At 43.0% G+C, this 24,429-nt stretch overlaps 1 pseudogene; it reads right to left on the bottom strand.

Moving 5' to 3' along the window:
• Positions 1-8,014: 8,014 nt before the first annotated feature.
• LOC119811438 lies at positions 8,015-14,034 on the bottom strand (annotated as a pseudogene).
• Positions 14,035-24,429: the final 10,395 nt, after the last annotated feature.

Genomic DNA, 24,429 nt, shown 5'->3' on the forward strand with positions numbered 1-24,429 from the left:
GCCAGAAGCACCATTCCTTTCCCCTTGTGGATCAAGACAGAGAGGCTAGGCAGGTAGCTGTCAGCCCATCAGCTTTATTGTTATAGAGGTCTTTGAGAAAGTGGCTTATGTGTATAGCAGCAGTGAAATTTATGGGATGAATGGGGAATTAGCTAGGCTTCCCCCTCACTCTCTTAACTGGCAGTGCTAAATAACCAGACTTCTCTCCATAGAGACAGCTTTTATCCTTCAACTTACCATATGACTGAGAACTCAGAAAGAGCATGTGTTTAGTGCTGTGAGCTGGTTTCAGAGGAAGAGGCTGAGCAAGCATGCCCGATTTCTCTTTCCAAATCGGCCAGTCAGATAACTTTTCCCTGGCCTGGCCTCTTCAGAGGTTTTTCTTTTGCAAACCTGGCACACCGCAAGGTACTTTTCTCAACATAAACTCTAGGGCTCTGTGTTGTCTAATAATGTGACTGGAAGGGAGGACAGCTCAGGGAGAAGAGTCAATGGGAAAAGGTGGGGAGAGAAACAGCAAACCACCAAGGCACAGACTGCTCAAAGAAATGCCTACTGCCTGAAGTGGAGCTCAGGTGGCAGATGTTGCGCTGTCTTTACACAGGAGCAGAGGTGGCTGATGTAGTATCCAGAGTGAGAGGGATCTGTGCCCCAGGTAGGTGGCAGGAGCAGTTGAGACTTCAGCTCCACTGTCGATCACTGACTGTGTAAAGTCAGGTCTAATGATCTTGCCCCAAATACCAAAGAGATGCACCTTTGTATTTCCCTCTTAAGACACAAACACTTGCAATTCTCTTCTTTAAAACCATTTTTTTTGTTCTTAATTTTCATCCAAACCAGTGAACAGATAGATATCCTCCATCAGTGTTGGCAAATGCAGAAACTGTACAAGGGAGAATATCTTTAACCCATTGCAACAACTCGTTTCAAATAATTTACATGCAACATTTTTGGATTCTGTAAAGGAGAATGCACATTACTTTGGTTTAAAAAATCAACCAATTCTTGCCCGTGGAATTCTTCTTCTCGTGCCCGTGGAATTCTTCTTCTCGTGCCCGTGGAGTTCTTCTTCTTCGTGCCCGCCCGTGGAGTTCTTCTTCTTCGTGCCCGCCCGGGGAGTTCTTCTTCTTCGTGCCCTCCCGGGGAGTTCTTCTTCTTCGTGCCCTCCCGGGGAGTTCTTCTTCTTCGTGCCCGCCCGGGGAGTTCTTCTTCTTCGTGCCCGCCCGGGGAGTTCTTCTTCTTCGTGCCCGCCCGGGGAGTTCTTCTTCTTCGTGCCCGCCCGGGGAGTTCTTCTTCTTCGTGCCCGCCCGGGGAGTTCTTCTTCTTCGTGCCCGCCCGGGGAGTTCTTCTTCGTGCCTGCCCGGGGAGTTGTATTTCCTGCTCCAGGAGACTTTCGTGCACAACAGTTCTTTATATCTTTGAAGAATTGCAGCACAGTGCACAATTTGAACACAGGAGGTCCCTTTTCTCAAGTACAAATTGGCTTAATGGTTTCAGGATGCAAACCAGAGATATCCAGACTGCATGATTTCACAGAGATGAAAAATGTCCTTGCTAGTCATACTGTTGGTTCTGAACAAGCAGCAGAATGGCCTTGAAAGAGGTCCCCAAGTCTTCTATTTTGTGTTTGGGGAGACTATACTCTTGATTTTCCTTATGAGCCTTGACTACACCCCCTCAAGAATTCAGAGCACATACAGCTCTTAAAATGTTTTTATTCTGTTGCATCATAGAGAATAATTCATTTCCATCCTACACTCAACTCAGGAGCCAGCTCCTGCCTGTGGGGGCCGCCTTGGAAACCTTCTTTTACGTGGAATTCTTGCAAATCTTCACCAGGCCTTTTATCAAGCAATCTTGTTTGTATGGAGATCTTACTCCAGGGTTGTCTATGTCTTCAAAGAATTGTAGAGCAGTACACATGTCCATTTCAATGAAGGGGTCCCCATTTCTCGTGTATGAAATTGGTTTAATGTTGGCAGGCTGCACACCAGAGATAATTCAGACTCCATGATTTCACAGAGATGAAAAAGTAGCATCCTTTCAGCTTGAAGCCTAGGTGGTTCAGCACAAGTGGCAGAATAGCCTTGAAAGAGGTCTCCAAATCTTCCCCTATTCCGTGTTTGTTGAGATTATATTCTTCATTTTCAATGAACTTCGTCTCCTCTAGAATTCAGCAGAGCATACACAAGTCTTCAGATTCTTGTATTCTGTTTTTATCTTTAGCAGGAAATAAGATGGCATTCAGACAGATGCCCCTAGTTCTGCATGCATTGCAGGTTGGTAGGAAGGCATAGAATGGCAGGGGGCACAGGAGTGGCAGGAGCTGCCTCCTGGGAAACAACCCTGGAGCATTCTATGCTAGGATGATTTGCCTCTCACTTGGAAAAGCATGCTCTCATTCTAGATTGAAAAAAGAAAAAACCCTCCAGAGCTCTCAGGTTCTTAGATCTCTTTAGTTCTGGGATGCAGTTCCTCCCTGCCTAATGGCAAATTTCCCCTAACTTCCCATAGAGTAGGGTCTCCGAGAAGATGGAGCATCCTTGGAGGGACTTGGAGTCCTGTACAAGCCTGGTCTGTGCATAACCTCTTCTCCCTGCCTCACTGGCCCCTACTTGACCCTCTCAACCCAACCCAAGCAGCCCGAGGGACTTTGTTCTCATCCCATGCTCCCAAAGCTTCCAAGCGCTCTCAGCAGCTGTGAAGGAGGCTATGCAGGTGCCAAGGAGCTCAGGTTCTGGGAAAGAAGACAAAGCAACCTGGCTCTTTAGGATCTCTGGGTTGCACTGGAAGCCCCACACCTCACTCCAGAGCCATCAGAAGGAATTCTAGGTAAAAAGAATGGCCGGGCGGTGGTGGCGCACGCCTTTAATCCCAGCACTCGGGAGGCAGAGGCAGGCAGATCTGAGTTCGAGGCCAGCCTGGTCTACAAGAGCTAGTTCCAGGACAGGCTCTAGAAACTACAGGGAAACACTGTCTCAAAAAAAACCAAAAAATGGCTAAAGATGGGGAAAGAGAGGGCTAACGATGTTGAGATGGAGGGTGCTTGTTGTGTGATATGTTTCATGCAAATAAGTCTTGCCTGGAGATCAGAGGGCAGAGCTGGCCACTAGTTGACCAAAATGGCCAGGAAGTGGGAGGCACATGCCTTTAATCCCAGCACTAGGGAGCTGGAGACAGGAAGTGATACGGCTGGGTAGAGAGAATATGAGGCAGGAGGAGACAGGAGCCTGGCCCATTCATTCTCAGGATTCATAGAGGTAAGAAGTCTCTCTAGTGGCTGCTGCTCTGCTTCTCTGATCTTTCAGCTTTCACCCTTAATATCTGACTCCCAGGTTTTCATTGTTAAGACTAATTTGGACCGCACCTCCTATGGTGTTCTAATGGTCGATTACTACAGAGAGGGATAGCATCAACTTGATAAAATTATCTGAAATAATTTGTGCTGTTGAATCTAACTATCGAAATCTGTTGAAAAGTTATGAAATGTCCAAAGATAAGACATTATCTTTACAAGTTTCATACTTTGGAATCCTCAGTGAGGACATTAGAACAGAACACTGGACAGGAGGTTCAAACTTTTAAAAAAGACAGTAGTAAAAAGATTTGAAGAGATTGAGGAATTTATTGAAATTGATGAGCATGGACAGAAGGTAAAAGGACAGGATCTAGCCTCATCAGTATGTGCCAGACCCCTGGATGACTTGCACAGAGTTTCAACTGCATCTCCGGTAATTTCCTCAGACTATCTGGCACAAAGTACCCTAAGGTCGTCAAAGAATATGCATTGGAACCCATATGTACAAGTGATTAAACAAATAAAACAAGCAATAGTTTCTTATGGGCTGCATTCACCATTTGTCAGGGAAATGGTGAAAATGTGGGCTTTCAAGCACTAAGGCAATGCTACACGATTGGCTTTAATTAATCTCAGTGGTCCTAGAAAACAAACCTCACCTGCTTTGAAGTGTTATTGGAGAGAAGAGGCAAAATTTTTAGAGCAATGAGGGAAAGCAAAAGGATTTGAGCCCTCCCAAGATGAAATTCTTGGCAAGGGCCATTACTCTGATCCTCAGGACCAAGCTCACTACAATGAACACACCTTGTTGCTATGTAGCACAGCAGCTTTAAATGCTTGGGACAGGATTCAGGAATCAAGAAAGATGATTGAATCATATATTAGGGTTAAACAGGGTCAGAGAACCCTTTACTGACTTCTTACAAAGATTAAGGCTGTACAATTAGAAGTGACAGGCCCTGAAGCTAGACGTGGGCTAATTGAATTCTTGGATTTTGAAAATGCCAACTTAGAATGTAAGATCATTGGTCCTTTAGAGGTTAGATCAGCACCCATAGATGAATGGATCTTGCATACAATGAATATTGAAACATTTGAATCTAGTACTGAAGCTTGGGTAGGAGAAGCGATTTCAAATTTTCATTATTTTAAGTGTTGAAGAATAGGACATCTAAGAAGGGACTGAAGACATGGAATTCCTAGGAATGTCTCCTCTAGGAATGGTAAGAATACTAGGACTAAGACTTTTGGTATATGTAGAAGGTGTGGCAAAGGCCAACATTGGACTATTTAATGTAGGTCAACAAGAGACAAGGCAACCTGATACCACTGGGAAACTCCTTGGGGGACTCTCACAGGCCCTGATGTCAAACGAGGTCCAGTCATTCCCAATCCCTGTGGAGAACATGTCTCACCAGTGCCTACTGTTAAAAAAAAAAAACAAAACAAAACCAAAAAAACCCATACTGTTCTAGATGATGAAATAGACCTGGAGGATGAGTCAAAAACTCCAGTAGGAAATAGGAAACATGTATTTTGGCAGACTTCTATAAATGATCAAAGACTAAAGTTCAGAGTGTATATAAATGATATTGTAATTGAGGTATTACTAGACACAAGTGGGGACATGACTATCATTACTCCAGAATCTTGGCATCCAGATTGGCCTTTTCAAGAGGCAGATATTCAATTCCTAGGAATTGAAATCCTATCTAAAGTAAAACAAAGCATGAGGTAGGTTGAATGCATAGGGGCAGAAGTACAGAAAGGAAGGCTGAGGCCATATGTAGCTAATATTGCAGTGAATTTATGGGGTCATGACCTATTGCAGCAATGGAATACCCAGGTTAACATTCCTGCAGTCCCAAAAACTCATGTTTCTGGGAAGGCTATTATAAACAAAGGTCACCAACCATTCAGAGGTACTAACAGCCTTGCCTTTAAAATGGTTAACCGAGAAACTCATACGAGTTAAACAATGCCTTTAAGTTAAACTGCAGTCTTAGAACAGCCGGTACAGGAGCAACTCGACACCATATTGAATCAACTAGCCCCTGGAATTCTCCTGTATTAAAAAGGAATCTGGAAAATAGAGAATGGTGACAGATCTAAGCTGTCAACAAGGTTATTCAACTTATGGGCTCTTTACAATCTAAAATTCCTCTACCTTTTCTATTACCAAAAGGATAACCTCTTATAGTTATTGATTTAAAGGACTGTTTCTTCACTATACCTTTACAAGAAAAGGATACAGAAAATTTGCCTTCACAGTGCTTATAGTAATTCTCAGCCTACTAGGAGATACCAATGGACCATCCTCCCACAGAATGCTCACTAGTCCCACCCTGTGCCAATACTTTGTAAATCAGCCATTGGAAATAATATGCAAGCAATTTCCTAAGACTAAAATTTACCATTACATGGATGATAATTTGATCTGATTCATATATAATTTAGAAAAAATGTTTGAAGAAAGTTTTGCCTAACTGGCGATTATAAATTGCTCCTGAAAATATACAAAGAGATTCTGTCAGTTATCTAGGTTACAAAATAGGTTTATAGAAAATTAGAACACAAAAGGCACGAATTAGGAGAGACCAATTGCAGACTCTTAATGACATTCAAAGATTGTTAGACATTTTCTATGACTGGCTGTTATAACACCTGATCTAATAGATCATTTAAACAAAAATGTAGATGGTGGCAAATACTTAAACAGTCCCAGAGAATTAACAGCTGAAGCAGAAAAAGTTGATGGTCGTAAAAGAGAAATTAAGGAGGTACATATAGTGTGAATCCAATTCTTAACTAGTCATCTTGCCTTCCATAATTTCCCCTATGGGAATTTTAATGCAGAGAGAAGATATTATCTTAGGATGGTTATTTTAACACATAAATGAAGTAAAAAATTAAAACCTTATGTGGAAAACGTCTCCAAATTAATTATAAAAGGGAAATTGAGACTTAATCAACTAGCAGGTATAGACCCAGCAGAGATTATAGTTCCATTTACTGGTGATGAAATTACAAAATTATGGGAAGAAAATAAACCGTGGCAAAGAACTTGTGCTAATTTTTAAGGAGAAATTAATAATTATCCCCAAAATGATACTTACCCTTATAAAGAGAACTACTTAGTCATATTTACCATCCTCTTATGATCTAGTCATGCCTTTTCCAATACAAGACTTAGACTCCTTAGAATAGAATGTTTATTAAAACATTAGGATATGTTCCTTAATATTGTTTATGCTAGTTGTAAATCTAACTTTATAATTGATATCTGTTCCTAGTGTACATAGTTTTGTATTGGGTTTAGAACTCTCTTATTTAAACAAAAGGGGGAGGTGCTGTGAGAACTCGTTCAGCTCCTTCAGCCAATTCAGCTCCTTCAGCCAATAACCTTGTAAGATATTAGCCCACTTGGGTGTGGTCTCTTTTACTATAAATGCAGCTGTAAAGCTTGTGCTCACTCTTACTTTCGGCTCTTGCTTCTGGCTGCTTGATTCTGTTCCTTTTCCCCATTTGTACAGAGGATTGTGATCTAGGACAGTGATCTGAGTCTTCCCTAAATAAGTAACCCTTTATTATACATAATTCTGAGCTGCTGTGAGAGTGTTTTGTATCTTCAGCCATCTACTGAGAAGTCAAGTGTAATTCTGAAAGGTCTGCCTTTATTTGTCACTTGGTCCTTATTCTTCACAGGTATTAATAGTCTTTATTTTCTGTTTAGTGTGTTGATTATGTGGTGAGGGGACTTTTTTTTTGATCCAGTCCATTTGGTGTTCTGTAAGCTTCTTGTATCTTATGTATATCTCTTTTTATGTTAGGAAAGTTTTCTTCTATGATTTTGAATATATTTTTGTGCTTTTGAGTTGGACTTCTCCTTCTATCCCTATTATCCTTGGGTTTGGTCTTTTCATGGTGTCCCATATTTCCTGGGTATTTTGTGTTAAGCTTATGTTAGATTTAATGTTTTCGTTGACTGAGTCTATTTCATCTATTGTATCTTAGTGCTAGAAATTCTCTCCCATCACTTGTATTCTGCTGTTTATGCTTGCATTTGTGGTTCATGATCATTTTCTCATAATTTCCATTTCTATAATTCCCTCAGTTTCTGTATCCTTTATTTCTATTTTGGTTTTCAAGTCTTTCTTTAATCTGTTTCATTGCTTTTTCTTGGTTGTCTTTAAGGGCTTTGTTATATTCTTCCAATTTTGTATTTTCCTCTATTTCTTTGAGGGAATTTTTCATTTCCTCTTTAAGGGCAGCAAATATTCTCAAGTCATTTTTTAGGTCATTTTATTCTGCTTCATCCATATTTGGGTGTTCAAGTCTTGCTGTTATAGGGTCACTAGCTTTTGTTGGTGTTGTGTTGCTCTTTGTGGTATTGAGTGTTTTTATCTTCCCTACCCATCTTTTCCTCTGATTGGTGTAGTTGGGGCTGTGTCTCTGGTGACCAGTTTTCCAGGTGCGAGTGGATGCAAGGCTCAGATGATTTCTCCTGCTAGTGTAGTCAGGGCCATGGACTAGTCACCCCAGAAGTCACTCCATGTTACCAGAGGTCACTCAGCAATCCTGGGGTTTGCTTTGCAATCCCGGGGTCATTTGAGCCTGCTCCCATGGAGGTTGCTTACTTGAGGCTGCTCTCCCTGACATCACCACCTTGGGCCTACTCTGGCAGATGTTGCAGGTTTGGGCATGCTCTAGCTAAGGTCACTGGCTCAGGCCTATTCCAGAAGAGGCCACTGGTTCAAGCCTGTTCCCCCAGATGTCCCTGACTGGGGTCTGCCCCCATGGAGGTCTCTGGCTTGGGCCTTGTTGGGGACTGCAGACCACCAGATACTGTGACATAAAGTCGTGAATCCATGTGTCAGTGTCTGGCAGTGATGTTTCTACTGGATAGACCACTACTTTCCAGTCCCAAGGGTTAATGTGTTCAATAACTTTCTGTACCAATGCCACCAGGGGTTTCTTCCCCACGTGATTTTGAACACCATCGAAGCCTCCTCAGACCACTGGCTGCACTTCACTCCTGCAAGCTGAGCAGTCACCGCCTGGAATGGCAGCTTCCGGAACACATCCACTAGGGGGCTGCACTTTCCTTATGTTGACTAGCTTGCCATATGCTTGCCATAGTCCAGCTCATACACAGACACCAGTCCATTGGTCAGGATTCCTTTTACTAGCACCCTGTACCAAGTATTGTCCACTTTGGCAGCATGCACTTGGTTTCTCTCCACCGCTATGTGGTGCTCCTCAGACACGCTGTAGTGCAGGATCATCTCTTCCATCAACACCTACAGCTTATAGGTCCCCTGCCAAGGCTGGATGACAAAATGGCCTGGGTGACAGGCCACGGGCACATCCACATCCACGTGCTCCCCTGACTTTCACAAGTGGACTGGAGCGGGCAGTTCCTCCAAGGAGAACGCGCTGGTGTGGTCCAGCACAGACATCCTGATGACTACTGGGTAGCTCTTTCTGAGACCCTCTCCAGGGTTGCCCGGTGCAGGCGTGCTGCCGTTCCTGCTGCCAGGTGAGCTGACTGCACGAGACATGGCACTCAGAAACATCTTTCTGATGCTTCCATAGGTCTGCATTTGTGATCTGCTGGTTAATGCTGCGGCGAGGGTCCGGGAAGTTCTTAGGAGTAAATAAGTACACATATGCGACCCTTTGGTTTCATCCACTTTGAAACCTTAATGCTACAGTCCACACAATTCAAAACAATCTCTTAACCAAAGAACAGCCTCTAGAGTCCACATGCCAATGGACTGCAGAAGATCAGCCAAGCAGCACTTTATAGCCTGAGGAGGTATGGCAAGCATTTCCTGCAGGTCTGAGCGGTGATTTCTCTGAGTTCCAATACTTTGTGGATGTCACATTGCCAGTGTCCAGAAACTGAACATCGAGTGCCTGGCTGCTGTGAACGTTCATGATCTCCATTCATAACCATTTTCCTTTGCAATCAAAGAGGCAGATCTTCCCAGAGAAGGCTAGCAAGATGAAGTACTCCGAGGTGCAGAGCTTGCAGTGGAAGTAGTCATTATGCAGAAGGTCATTGAGCTTGGTCAGACCCTTGCATGGCATCTGGCAGTAGAGTGTCCGTCGGAGCAAATGTTAGTCACTTTGATATTTGTGTACATGGCATCCGCCTGGAGATGAACGTCTAGAGATTTGTCACAGATGGCCTTCAGGCAGGTGGCGTTGATATTGATATCATCTCCTGAGGTGTCATACAGAACCACCAGGGGGATGTCTGACTTGTCGAGTATCTCCACGGCGAAGATCTTCCCACACGTTAATGATTCGACCAGCATCACAAGGTCAGGGTCATCATTCAGAATCTCCAGCCCTGCTAGTTTGCACGTCGTAGCTTGGAAGGACCGAGCACGGAAGTGTGGGTTCAGTCCGTATGCTTAGCTCTTTCACCCTCAATATCTGACTCCAGGCTTTCATTAAGACTAATTAGGATTACAATTATACTTCAGATCCTACCATGGAGCATGGCTCACTTTCCTAGAAGCTGCTCCGGTGAAGCCTACTGTGAGTTGGCTGTGCTGTGGACACCTGCTGGATGGAGCAGGAAAACTCAAGGTTGGGAGAGAATTCCATAGCAAGGGCTTGGTGGTCATCACCAATTTCCTCAGCAACTGGATTTGAGAATGCCAAGCTTCAGTGCTTGTGGTCGCTCTAAACTTTCCTCTTTGTGGGCCTTTGCAGTGTGGGCGGATTTCTCCTCTCTCAATACTGAGTTCAGTTTTAGAGAACCTGTGATTCATCGGTTAGCGTCAAACCAGGAAGTGTGAGGACTCTTTCTAAGCTTTGATCCCTTTCTGTGATTGTCACTCAGCCTGTCAAAATCGAAGAACTGGGCTCCTAGACTTGAACTCAGCCTTCACTATTTCACCAGAATCCTCAGGATAAAGATGCTGTCTCTGCCCTCAGACAGAGCAGGTGACACTAGGGACAGGCAAGTTCCTACCTGTCAGAGCCTTGCAGGGAAGGAGTATGGGGAGGGAGACTGAGCCAGGGGAGGAAGTGTGGGATGCTAGCTCATAAGGTGCAAGCTGTATCTCCTAGGTCTTTGGGAAGATGAGGGATCTGTGGGAGTCTCCAAGAACTACCCTAGGCAGACAATCATCTACCACTTTTTCTTTGTGCCCTGTCTTTAATTATGGTAATAAAAAGTCTCTAACTCGCAACATTTAAGAACCACAAACCAGGTGTGAGGATAAAGGAAAGGCTGTAGAGTTGAGAGAGGTGAGAAAGAAAATAGAGGGAGTGAGGAGGAGGCAAGAGCTTAGGCAAAGGTGAGAGGAGAGGGGAGGCCAGGGGGCAGGAGAGAGGGTCTTCAGACACCCCAGCTGTGGGTGCCTCTCCACCAGGAACCTCAGGCAGGTAAAAGAGCCAGTGGGTGACTTGAGCACCCTTGCTCAGAACACCCCAGTTGAAGGTGAAGGGAGCAGAATCGAGGCTTCTGCATCCTGCCCTGTGCTCCTCCTCCACCTTGACACCTGTAGGTAGAGAAACTGTTAATTTCATAGGCTGCGGTTGGATCACTTGTTACACACCTGTATAACTGCTGCAATGCTGCCTGAATCCTGTTGTCTTCTGGCCTTTCCCTCACTGGGATGTTCCTGCGCCTCTGGGCCCTCAAGGAAATGTTGCCCAAGGCCTTGAATCTAAGCTTGATCTACCAACGCAAAGTTGTGTCCAGGTGCCCATGTGCACCTGATGAACAGGCTTCCAACGCTTGACATTTTCTTTTTTCTAAATCACTGAAATGTCAGTTGGTATCTCACATGTTGCTAAATATGTATTCGTATGTTATATATCTGTATTATACATATGCTTATACATACATTATGGAATGCCATTCAGGTGTAATAAAAATATGTCATTTGTAGGAAGGGAAAAAAAGAACTGGAAAAATCATCATGGTGAATAAAACACTTCAGACCCAGACCTGTAAATAGTGCTTATTTTCTCAACAACATGGAACTTTGTTGAATGAGGGTGGTGTCTAAATGTGGGAGGAAGGGAAGCCCATAGGGTTTCTCACTAAGAAGACCCACAGATACAACAGGGATAGAATATGCCTGCCTTAGGACAGTGGTGGTGACACATGCCTTTCATCTCTGTACTTGGGTAGCATTGACTGACTCCCACTTGCTGGCTCAACAGTTAACGCCCAACAGAAATGGGTCAGGGGAAGCAACAGACACCTGGCATCCAGCTCTTGAAAGTTCAAGACCAGCCTGGACCAAGTGAGAAGGTCTAAAAAATTGTCCTAAACCTCACCAGGTTTTTTTGTTATTCGTGTTATTGCTGTTTTTTCTGGGATTATTAGTGTATATAATCTGTTTTTTTTTTCTTTTGATATAGGGTTTCTCTGTGTATCCCTAGCTGCCCTGGAACTCACTTTGTAGATAAGGCTGGCCTCAAACTCACAGATTTGCCTTCCTCTACCTCCTAAGTGTTAGAATTAAATGTGTGTGCCACCATGCTAGGGTAATAATTGCTTCTTCCTTTGGTGGGAGTCAGTTTGAGACAGGATCTCTTATGTAGCCCTGGATTCCTACAACTCATTATATAGACCAGGTTAACATCAACTCACAGATGTGCCTACCTCTGCCTCCCATGTGCTGGGACAGTTGGAACGACACAGAGGAGCATCTCCCTCCCCCTCCCCCAACTCCTGCCAAAAGTTTCTCTTTGGGCATGCGCTAAATATATTCTGGATTTCTCAGAGCCATTCTACATCCTAAACTAATTTTTTACCACCTCTGCTTATTGAGAAAGCAAAGGTCATCAACTGCCAAGAAGCTTGACTCTCCCCTATGCTGCTGGCTTACGTTCTCCATGGGTCAGCCTCCGCATCACTGACACGGGAGTAACACCCCCTCCATGAAGGGGTTTCCTAGGACTGAAATGAAAAGCACAAACAGCCTTAAACACACCTATGTTGGTGCTTTGCTCCGTCATTTTGAAGAGTGCGTTTGTGAGAACTTGATTAAATAGTAGGGAATTGCAGAGAAAAATGTTCTTGTTGTGATTATAGATTCTAGAAAATTAATACAGTGAGCAGAGACACACTGAAAATGTGTTGACTGTGTAAAAATACCCAATTAGTCATTTGTATAAGCTGCTTAATATTTAAGGCCTAATTATCACACAGCTCCATAGCAATTGCACATATCATTAATATGCATAGGGTTAGCCGGGCTGCGGTGGTGAACGCCTTTAATCCCAGCACTCAGGAGGCAGAGGCAGGCGGATCTCTGTGAGTTCGAGACCAGCCTGGTCTACAAGAGCTAGTTCCAGGACAGGCTCCAAAGCTACAGAGAAACCCTGTCTCGAAAAACAAAAAACAAAAAAAAAAAAACAAAAAAAATATGCATAGGGTTAACCTTTTCTGGGCTCCTCCTCCTCGTCCTTTTTAATCTGAGACAGGATTTCTCTGTGTACCTTTGGAGACTGTCCTGGAACTCTCTCTGTAGGTCAGGCTGACCTCAAACTCACAGAGATCCTCCTGCCTCTGCCCCCTAGTGCTGGGATTAAAGGCAAATGCTCCACCATTGCCTTCCATTTGATTGCAATAGGAAAGTACACACTTCCCCCAAAGAACAGTCTTCAGCTAATGATTCCCATTACACAAGTCTGTTCACTATCACAGCCATGACATAGGACAGACTGCAGCTCATCTCCACTGGAGCCTACCGTTCTCATCCGAGTGCAACTACATTTGCCCATGACCTTGGCATACCCAACTCTCCACTTTGTGTAAAGTGTGACAAAGAAGCTATTTACCTGCCCCTTGTTCTAGAACCCTATAGGTTTCAGGAAATAGGAGTCACTGATTCAAATAATAGAAATGTCCTAGTGCCCAGGACTAAATAACAGAACCTTGAACAACTTCTGTTTGTCTAGACAGGGTTTCTCTATGTAGCCTTGCCTGTCCTGAAACTTGTTCTAAGGACAAGGCTGCCCTTGAACTCACAGAGATCCACTTGCCTCTGCCTAAAGAGTGCTGGGATTAAAGGCATGACCACCACTGGTCAGTGAGGAATGCCTGGATTTGTGGTTCTCATGTCCTCTTTTTATAAAGGATTTTTATCCCAGATACATGCCTAAAAGAAGCGAATTTTGAACCATTGAAAATTGAACATAATCTCAGGTTTAGGAATGAGATGGTCAGTGTCCCAGGCTAGCCCACAATTCCTTTAAATGTGACTGCTTTAAATCCCCCTTGAGGTCCAAATTTCCTGGGGACATGAGTACTGTGCTTTGGGACTTTAGTGTGAGATGTGACTTCTGTCCCTGTTGCAAGTGTTGACTGAACCACGGGTGCTGGCTTAGGCATGATAACGGGGGTGGGGGACAGGAGGGACTGGGAAGAATTGAGGAATACTTTAGATACTGTTTAGTTTGGTTGAGGTTCTGTTTTAGTATTTTAGAGAGGAGGAAGGCAGACAGGGTCTGGGTGTGTATCCAGGCTGGCCTGCAATTTGCTGTGTCTTTTCTGCATGTCTCAAGCTCACAATCCCTACATCAGCATCCAAGGGCCAACACTAAGCTAGGTTCCTTGAAGCCTTTGGGTGGAGATGGAATCTCTGGCAGGGTGTTAGGAAAGTGGGCTCACATTTGGGTGGCTCAATCACACCTCCCTGCTCTTTCTGTGATTTCTTAACAACCTGCAATTGTGACTGATAAGGATACCCGAATGTCATCCTTTTGCCTGCCAAAGAAAGCTGATGAGACACCCTGAACCCCAAGATCCCTTCTGCTGCAGCAGGTGGGTTCAGGTGCCAACGAGGATGTGTGGAGTCAGCAGAGGATGGGGAGGAAGAGATGGATATGATATGAGGTTAAATCTGTGTGGCTGACAGCAGTGTTTAATTGAGAAAAGATTGCTCCTTTTATATGGTATAGTTGCATATAGGATTAAAGGAGGGACAAGGGGCTGCGAACTGGGGTGCGTCTTGAGATCAGGGTTTGAGGAATCTAGCATTGACCTTGTCAATGCGCATCAGTCATATGTTAATGGAAGTGCCACAAGTTCCTCTTGCTAGGGATAAGAATGAGAGCTTTATCAAGCAGGAACTTTCCTCAAACTCCCAAGGAATGGAGACCCAGATCCAAATGCCTGACTTTGGGAAAAGAGCATCTAGGGAGCAGACACAGTTTCTTAGTCTCACTGTATGGGCCAGTTCTCCTCTTAGCACTCCCCAAAGGGATGTCTTACTCTTTTTCCACTATACTGGACCATCCTGATTTCTCTGTATTTATTAACTGAACTCTTGCCTTTAATCGTGGCTTCAGTCTCTGGATCTGAATTGTAGGCATTTCACCCTTGGGATCATGTGTGTCTGGTATGGGGCCCAATACATTTCTGCCACATGGGTGGGTTCAGAACAGCTTGGCCACACTACTGCCAAGATGTACACAGAGACTACTCTTTTGGTCCGGTCATCCAGACTCGAATAATCACACAGAAACTATATTAATTACAACACTGCGTGGCCCATCTACACATTAGAGTGCTACTCAGTGGTAAAAAAACAAAGACATTTTGAATTTTGCATGCAAATGGATGGAAATAGAAAACACTGCCCTGAGTGAGATAACCGAGACCCAAAAATATGAAATTGGTATGTACTCACTCATTAGTGGATTCTAGCCATAAACAAAGGAGATTGAGCCTATAGTTCATGATTCTAGAGAAGCTAAGTAATAAGGTGAACCCAAAGAAAAACATATATAGATCCTCCTGGAAATTGGAAGCAGACAAGATCACCAGGCAAAAGTTGGGAGTATGGGTGTGGGGGAGGTAGAGGGAAGGGGAGAAGGGGATAGACAGGGAAGAAGGGGAGGTTTGGGGAGAGCTTGGGGGAGTGGGATGGTTGAGATGGAGGAAGAATGGATATGGGAGCAGGGAAGGAGATATCTTAATTAAGGGAGCCATTTTGGAGTTGGCAAGAGACTTGGCTCTGGAGAGGTTCCCAGGAGTCCACAAGGATGACCCCAGCTAGGACCCTGGGCAGTGGAGGAGAGGGTACCTGAACTGGCTTTGCCCCATAGTCAGACTGATGACTATCTTGAATATCACCTTTGTTTGGCAACGGATGGAGACAGAGACAGAGACCCACATTGGAGCACTGGACTGAGCTCCCAAGGTCTAGTTGAAGAGCAGAAGGAGGGAGAATATGAACAAGGAAGTCAGGACCGTGAGGGGTTGGTCCACTCACTGAGACAGTGTGCCTGAGCAAATGGGAACTCACTAACTCCAGCTGGACTGGGAATAAATGAGCATGGGATCAAACTGGACCCTCTGAAAGTGGTTGACAATTGGGGCAGACTGAGGGGCCAATGATAATGGCGCTGGGATTTGTCCCTACTACATGTACTTGCTTTTTGGGATCCTATTCTCTTTTAATGCATACCTTCCTAAGCCTGGATGTAGAGGGGAGGGCCTTGGACTTCCCACAGGGCAGGGTGCCTTGCCCTCTCTTAGGACTGGAGGGGGTGAAGAGAGGGTGTGTGAGAGAGCAGGAGGGAAGTAGGAGGAGGGAAGAAGTGGGAATTTTGATTGGGATTATTTATAACATAATAAAAAAGAAAAAAGTATAAGTGAAACCAGCCATACCAAAAGAAGAAGAGGAAGAAGAGGAGGAAGAAGAAGAGGAAGAACAGGAAGAAGAAAAATTACAACACTGCATGGCCAATGGCTTAGGCGTATTCCTATCTAGCTCTTATATCTTGAATTAACCCATTTCTATTCATCTGTGTATTACCACTAGGCTGTAGCTTACCAGTCAAGGTTTTGGTGTCTTTCCCCTTCAGCAGCTACATGGTGCTTCTTGACTCTGCCTTCTTTCTCCCTGCATTCAATTTGGTTTTCCCTGCCTTGCTCTATTCTGCACTGCCATAGGCCAAAGCAGCTTCTTTATTATCCAGTGGTCATACAGAGGGGAATCCCATGTCACCAAAAACCTTAATAAAACCAGTTAATAGTAAGCCTAAGTGTCTAAGATCAGCCTCAACTAGATTCACACATTCCAGGGTAGGAGCATGAGGGTTAGAATTATAAAGCAAAAAGGAACAGAGAAAAGAGAGAAATAAGAGACAAGACACAGAACAGAACAGCCTGGGCAGGGAAACTCAATGAGCACTTGGAGGCAGAAGCTGCCTGTTCATTGTCGGCCATCCAAACCCAAAATAATCACCGAAATTATACTAATTAAAGCACTGTTCGGCCTATAGTTTAAGCATCTTACATCTTTAATTAACCCATTCCTATTATTTTTATTTTACCATGAGGCTCGCGGTTTACTGGTAAGGTTCCAACTGGCGGGTGTCTTTTTCCTTTCGGCTACACAGTGTCCCCCTCCCACTGCCTTTTTTTCTCCTCAATCTACTTGGAATTCCCACCTTGTTCTCTTCTGCCCCTGTCATGGGTCAAAGCAGCTTTGCTCATTAACCAATAAAAGCAACACATATACAGAAGCACTTCCCACACCATTTCCCCTTACCTGTCCAAATAAAAAGGAAGGTTTTAACTTTAAAATTTCAAAAAAATTACAGCTACAATATTTATATCTATTTTATATATTTATATATTTTACAATATTTATATCTATTTTACTTTTCATCATAACTAAGGAAAACTATAGCTATCTATTCTTCAACTCCATCAAAGTCCTCAGAAGGATATAATATTACCTAAGTTAACAGGAAGTGCATTGCAAGCAACTTCTAAAACTCTAGAATTGACAGAGACATCTCACTGCTTGGACAGTCACCCAAAGTTCTTTTGTAACACTGGGGCATCCATCTCCAGCCTACAGTCCCAGCAGACATTCCCATGAAACAGATAATTTTTTGGTGTTTTAAAGATAATTTTTTGGTGTTTTAAAGACAGGGTTTCTCTGCAGCTTTTTAGAGCCTGTCCTGGAACTAGCTCTTGTAGACTAGGCTGGTCTCGAACTCACAGAGATCCGTCTGCCTCTGCCTCCCGAGTGCTGGGATTAAAGGCGTGCGCCATCACCGCCTGGCTTGAAACAGATAATTTGAAGATCTGTTTTGCCTCGTAATGGCAAAGTTCATCAGATGCTTTTTTCTGTATCCTGCAAAATTTCTCACTGTTTTTTCATGAAGTAGGATTTCTGAAGGACTGTCTCACCTTTAGACAAGTTTACCAGGAATTTTTTTGTGGGTCCTGCATGTCCTGTTCATACAACATACCATCAAGGAGTCCAGGCCAGAGCAGTTTCTTGCCTAAATGGTGACCAAACTCTATAAGGAGCCTCTTCAATGCCCATCAACCTCTCTGAAGTAATTGGTGCTGCCAGAGCAGACATGACTGACTGTTGAGGAAAAATCTAAGTTCTTAAAACATTTTTAATGCCATAATCTATATGTTTTTAAAAGATTTGAAGAATACCTATTCACCTCTAATATATCTCTACATATGGAGAAAACCTAACATGAATATAAGCTTGATTATTATAGATGACTATCTATTAACCTGTATTTCTTAATTATACATTACATTTTTAAATGAGCTGTACAAACACAATACCCTATTCAAAAGCAAAAATATAATACAACAAAATTGTCCTTAAATCTGTATCAATAGACCAAGATTCATACCAATGTAAAGTATTCATCTCTTTAAATAAAAACAAACATTTATAGACAATATTTGGGAATTTGGACATAGTTCTCTCCAAACTGCTTCCTGCTTTGTTGGGCAAAGTATTTTGGGGGCGTCACAGAGACCTCTCAGGGAATCTTGATTCATCAAACCACACTAGTCTGGAACGAATCCACAGGTTTTCATCCTCTGTGGAAATAAAAGCAGAACTTTTCCAAAGCAACATATCCTTAGATCCAAAAGTCAATATACCTTTAAAATATTAGGTTGGTTTAGCTTAGCAGTCTCCAGAATCAAATATCTCTCCGTACTTATTCACAGTCAAAAAATTCAAAGAAAACACAATATACATAATTCAGACTCTGTGTGTATTCCATCTTTACGTGGCTTTTTTTACTTTATTATTTTTTCTACAAGTTTAATATTTATCTTATTATCTTTACTCCTTTAATCTATGACTGTCTGTACTTTTTATATTAGAATTGTATATACACTTTTTCCTCTCTCTCTCAAGCCTATGTACATTTATTAAACACTGTGACCCATTTAGAGGTATTTTTCATCTGAATTTGTCTTTATTGCATGTGTATCTGTAATTTTTTCTTTTTTTACCAGAAGTGCTTTTTTTCTTTTAAATGCTAAGCAGCCCTGCCTTTTGGCTCCATCCAGTACAATATGTTTGAGGCATGTTCACTGCCTCAGAGAGCCATGCACACCACACCAGCTCCAGGGTCGCGGGCGGGTCTATGTCACCATTAAGCAAGTTGCACCACACTGCTCACAGAACCCATTTAAGTGCTCAGCTTCCTAAAAGAGGCAGAGCTGTTCATGCAACTATCACAAACCAGGAAGCCCTCCCCTAAAGAAGCTGCACAGCCTTCACTGCTATTGCTGAGGCAGGGAGACCTCCCTTAAAGGAGCTGCAGTTCCCCTACTTGCCGTGAGCAAATAAGCCCTCTGAAAGAAATATGTGACTGCCAAGAAGCTGTGCTAAACTTTTTTTGTGTCTATAATTTTTTAAGGCTCTCTCAGGTTTATATGAATGTAGCTGAACACATTAGTGCCACTCTGTTGGTAGAGACTACTTGTTCATTCCTGGCCATCCGGACCTGAAATAATCACACAGAAACTATATTCATTAAAACACTGTTTGGCCAATAGCTTAAGTGTGTTTGTAGCTAGCTCTTACATATTAAATTAACCCATTCCTATTATTTTGTATTTTACCATGAGGCTCGTGGTTAACAGGTAAGGTTCCAGCAGGCAGGTGTGTTTCTCCTTTGGGGGCTACATGCCATCTCCCCGACCCTGCCTTCTTTTCTCCTCAATGTACCTGGAATTCCCACCGTGCTGTATTCTGCCCATCATAGGCTAAAGCAGCTTTATTCATTAACCAATAAAAGCAACGCATATAGAGAAGGACTTCCCACACCCACTGCCTTTATTTTCCACATTTATAAAACTCTACTCCAAAAGGGGAAGGGGGAAGGCAACAGACTTCATTAGCATGATAAAAGGAATAGACAGAGCATCTCCGACCTTTGGTCCTGGTGGAGCTGATACACCTCTGTATACTATACATATATACTCAAAATACTAATTAACCACCCTATGTCAGGACCTCTTGTTCTGTAGTCACTTGCTGTCAACAACTTGAAAGAACAAAATAAGCTCAAACTCTCTGACCTCTGGACAAGTTGGAGTGGACTCGCATCAAGGCCCTCACAGTTCCTCCCTTGCAATCTATTTTAATAAAGCCCGTGCTTCTGCTAGAAGACAGATGACTGTGCCTGGCTTCAGAGCCTTCTCCCCACTTTCCAGACTCACCTGTCACCGGTACATACATTCTATCATGTACAGTCTGTCTTAGATTGCATGGGGGAAAGATCATACCCATCACTGACTACCAGCCTCTGTAAATAAAGTGTTGAGGGAGAGTGCATCTCTGGGCTCTGTGTACCTTTGAGCCAATTTTCTGTCAAGAGAGTTCACCAGCCATTAGATAATGATATGCAAGCAAATAATTCTTTGTGATACTCCTATGGCTACAATAACGTCTCCTAATAAAGGAGTGTAGAATGACCAAAGGTGGGGATCACCTTCTTAAACCGGTCTAGGATATTGTGCCAGTGTCACAACACCCCCAAACAAACCACCACAGAGCCAGAATTCGAAGCAAGCACAGAGAGATTTATTACAACCCCGAGCTTGGTCCACTGTCCATCACTCCAGTGCAGTGGGTGGAGAAGAGCGGTCCTGAGCATTTACAGGTCAGCATATATATAGGAAAAACCACAAATTGACTGTTACAGGGAGCGGGGGGGGGGCCTTGTTCCGGCAGCCCAGCTAGCTTACACCTGAAATAATCACACAGAAACTGTATTAATTAAAACACTGCTTGGCCATTAGCTCAAGCCTCCTATTGGCTAACTCTCACATCAGATTCTATTAATCTGTGTTCACCATGAGGTCGTGGTTTACTGGGAAAGATTTAGCATGTCTGACCTGGCATCTCCATGGTGGCTCTGTCTCTGCTTTTTTCCTCCCAGAATTCAGTTCTGTCACCCGCCTATCTAAGTTCTGCCCTATCACCAGGTCCAAAACAGTTTCTTTACTAACCAATGAAAGCAACACAAATTCAGAAGGACCTCCTACACCATTTCCCCTTTTCTGTTTAAACAAAAAGGAAGGCTTCAATTTTAACATAGTAAAATTACATACAACAAAAGTTATCAAGCAAGAATTACAGTTACAATATTTATATCTAATTTATCTTTTATCATAACTAAGGAAAACTATAATAATAACTATCCATTATTTTTTTGTTTTTTTGAGACAGGGTTTCCCTGTAGTTTCTAGAGCCTGTCCTGGAACTAGCTCTTGTAGACCAGGCTGGCCTCGAACTCAGAGATCCGCCTGCCTCTGCCTCCCGAGTGCTGGGATTAAAGGCGTGTGCCACCACCGCCTGGCCTTAATTATCCATTCTTTAACTCCATCAAAGACTCCAGAAGGATATAATATTACCTAAGTAAATAGGAAGTGAATCATAAGCAACTTCCAAATGACAAATGTCTAGAAATGACAGAGACATCTCACTGCATGGACAGGTTACCCAAAGTTCTTCTGTACTGTTGGGGCATCCATCTTCAGCCTACAGGCCCATAGTATCCAGCAGACTTTTCCATGAAGCAGGAAAATTTTCAAGACAGTTCAGTCACTTTCTTCTGTGTCCTGCAGAATGTCTCGCAGACTCTTTCATGAAGCAGGAACACCGAAGGACTATCTCACCTTTAGGCAAGTTCAGCAGTCCTCTCTCTGTGGGTACTACATGTCCAGTGAAGCAGCCCAGGCAAGAGCAGTTTCTTGCCCAAATGGACAGCAAACTCCATAAGGAGCCTCTTCGATGCCCATCTTCCTCTTGAAGTAGCTGGTGCTGCCAGGAGCAGATGTGTCTCATTGTCATAAAAAGCAAAAAGCCCTAAGTAATTAAAACATCTTAAATGCCTTATTCTGTAGTCTTTGAAAGATATGAAGAATGCCTATCTGAAATAGACCTATGCACATCTAGAAAATCTAACATGACTATAAACTTGACTATTATAGATGATTATCCATTAACAACCTATATTTCCTAATTATACATTATATTTCTAAGTAAGCTACACAATCACAATACCTTAATCAAGATCAGAAATATACATATAACAAAATTGATCTTAAATTAGTATCAGTAAACCAAGATTCATATAAATGCAAATTATTCATATCCATATCATATCCCTCTACAAATGTAAACAAAGAGTTGTAAACAATATTTGGGAATATGGATGTAGTTATTTCTCTCCAAACTTCTTCCTGCTGTGTGGGGGCGCTGTTAATCCGGTCCTTCATGGTATATCTTGTGTGCTAGGTTCATCTCAGTCAGCAGTTGAGTGAAGTAATTTTTAGGGTGTTTACAGCGACCTTTCAGGAGGGCGTGTTCTATCATACAATATTGGTCTAGAAGCAATCCACAGGTTCTTATCTGTGAAAACAAAAGAAGAACTTCTTTTCCAAAGCATCATATCCTTAGGTCCAAATTCTAAAGTAATAATACCTTTATAATATACATGCTGGTTTACCTTAGCAGCCCATATAATGACATATTTTTACGTACTTAGCTCCTTCAGAGTCAAAAAATTCAAAAATAACACAATAACATACATAATTCAGACTCTGTGAATTTTCCATTTTTATGTGGCTTATTTCTTTTTACTTCTTTTAATCTATGACTATGTCTCTTTAAAGACTTTACCCTTTTTTTAAAGCATTAACTTTATTTTATGACTCTCTAAACTTTTTTTCTTCTCTCTCCCAAGCCTATGTACATCCATCCAACACTGTGACCCATTTAGAGGTTGTTTATGTCTGAATCTGTCCTATTGTGAATCTGTAATTCTTTGCTATCTAGAAGAGTTTTTATGTACTGGGAGCTGAGGGCTGCGTTCCCACCACTCTGTAGTGTTGAGGCGGTGGGCTGCTTCCCGCCACCCGGCTAGCTTTACCCAAAATAATTACACAGAAACTGTATTCATTTAAACACTGCCTGGCCCATTAGTTTCAGCCTCTTATTGGTTAATTCTCACATCTTGCTTTAACCCCATATTTAGTAATCTGTGTAGCACCATGAGGTGGTGGTTTACCAGGAAAGATCTTAACCTGCATCCATCTCGGAGAGGAGAGCTATGGCATCTGCCTGAGGCATCTGCTTCACTGCCTTCTTCCTCCCAGCATTCTGCTCTGTCTACTCCACCTACCTAATTTTCTGTCCTATCAAAGGGCCAAGGCAGTTTCTTTATTAACCAATGAAAGTAACACATAGACAGATGACCCTCCTCCATCAATTTTAAAATGCTAAGCAGCTTGGTTGCAGCTGCTCTGAATGTTGGCTCCACCTCTCTACAATTTTAAAACGGTGGAAGCACCACCAGTGATAGCTCGGGGGCCACCAGGCAGGAGCTGCACTCAGCACTCCAATCCCGAGAATGAGTATGCAGTACATAACCCCTTTTTATCTGAGTTACAACCAAATCTGTCATGCAGAGCACTGTGCAGCCTAGAAGCATCTCCCTGTATGGCAGTGGGAATCCGCCATGCTCTCCTGCCTGCCCAAGCCCAGTAGACGTGACTCCACCTCCTGCCTAGGCAGGAAGAGCTGATCCACAAAGCATGGTCTCAGCTACTTTCCTCCTGACCCCAACAGGGCATAAAACACCCAGGCCCACAAATGCTCCATAGCTGGAGTTTGCACCCATGGCAGGGCCTAGGAAGCCTCGTTTTAAAATGGCACAGCTTTTTTTCTGCTGCTATTGCTGAGTCAGGAAAATCTCTCTGCGCCACCCCACCAGTAAACAGCAAAAAGCTGTGTTAAACTCTATATTTGTGTCTAGAATTCCTTTTCAAGCCCTCTCAGGTTTTATGTGGAGTTAGTTGGCCACATTGGGCAGCCAATTGTTGATGGAGAGAGCATCCCTTTGTTTCGGCTGCCTGGCTAGCTTATACCCAAAATAATCACAAGAAACTGTATTAATTAAAACACTGCTTGGCCATTAGCTCCCTATTGGCTAACTCTCACATCTTGATTTAACCCATTTCTATTAATCTGTGCTCACAAGGTCGTAGCTTACCGGAAAAGATTTAGCATGTCTGACCTGGCGTCTCCATGGCGACTCTCTCTCTCTCTCTCTCTCTCTCTCTCTCTCTCTCTCTCTCTCTCTCTCTCTGCTTTCTTCCTCCCAGAATTCAGTTCTGTCACCCTGTCTACCTAAGTTCTGCCCTATCACCAGGCCCAAAGCAGTTTCTTTATTAACCAGTGATAGCAACACAAATATAGAAGGACCTCCTACACCAGTAGGCAACAGCCTTGTCAGAGGGTGTTGGGGTAGCTGACATTTAAGCTGATTGGCTATGGCAAGAAAAAGCACAGACTTGAAGAGTAAAATAGTTAAAAATACATAAGGTGTGGTTGAGGTATGTGGCTAGTAGCTGTCATTAGCCATGCGGTTGTCAGTGACGGCTATCAATCGTACCCTCATCAGTCATACCCAGGGTGTTCAACTCATTCCGGGAACTTGGGGGAACTTGTGATCATGGAGAGGGCATAAGAGGGGTGGTCTCAATTTACTTCAGATCACCCTCACTATATCTTTATCAGTTTGTAGCTACAATCAAAATCCAAATTTGTTCTTTTAAACACATCAAATCTAAGGACTTATCATATCAAAATTTTCTCATACAAGCTCTAATCTTTTTCTAATCAGTAGCATCTTCATAATAAACTACAAACATTAATAGGTCAATACCATAACTCTAGCATAAACAGTTTGTCAAATCACAATTCTCTTAAATCCATTCTAATCAAAAGACAGTTTCTGTGATGGGTGAGCTATGAGTCCTTTTCTCTACTACAGCTCCTACTGTGCTCTGTTTA

The sequence above is a fragment of the Arvicola amphibius genome, chromosome 4 (genome assembly GCF_903992535.2).
Source record: "Arvicola amphibius chromosome 4, mArvAmp1.2, whole genome shotgun sequence".
Lineage (NCBI taxonomy): Eukaryota > Metazoa > Chordata > Mammalia > Rodentia > Cricetidae > Arvicola > Arvicola amphibius.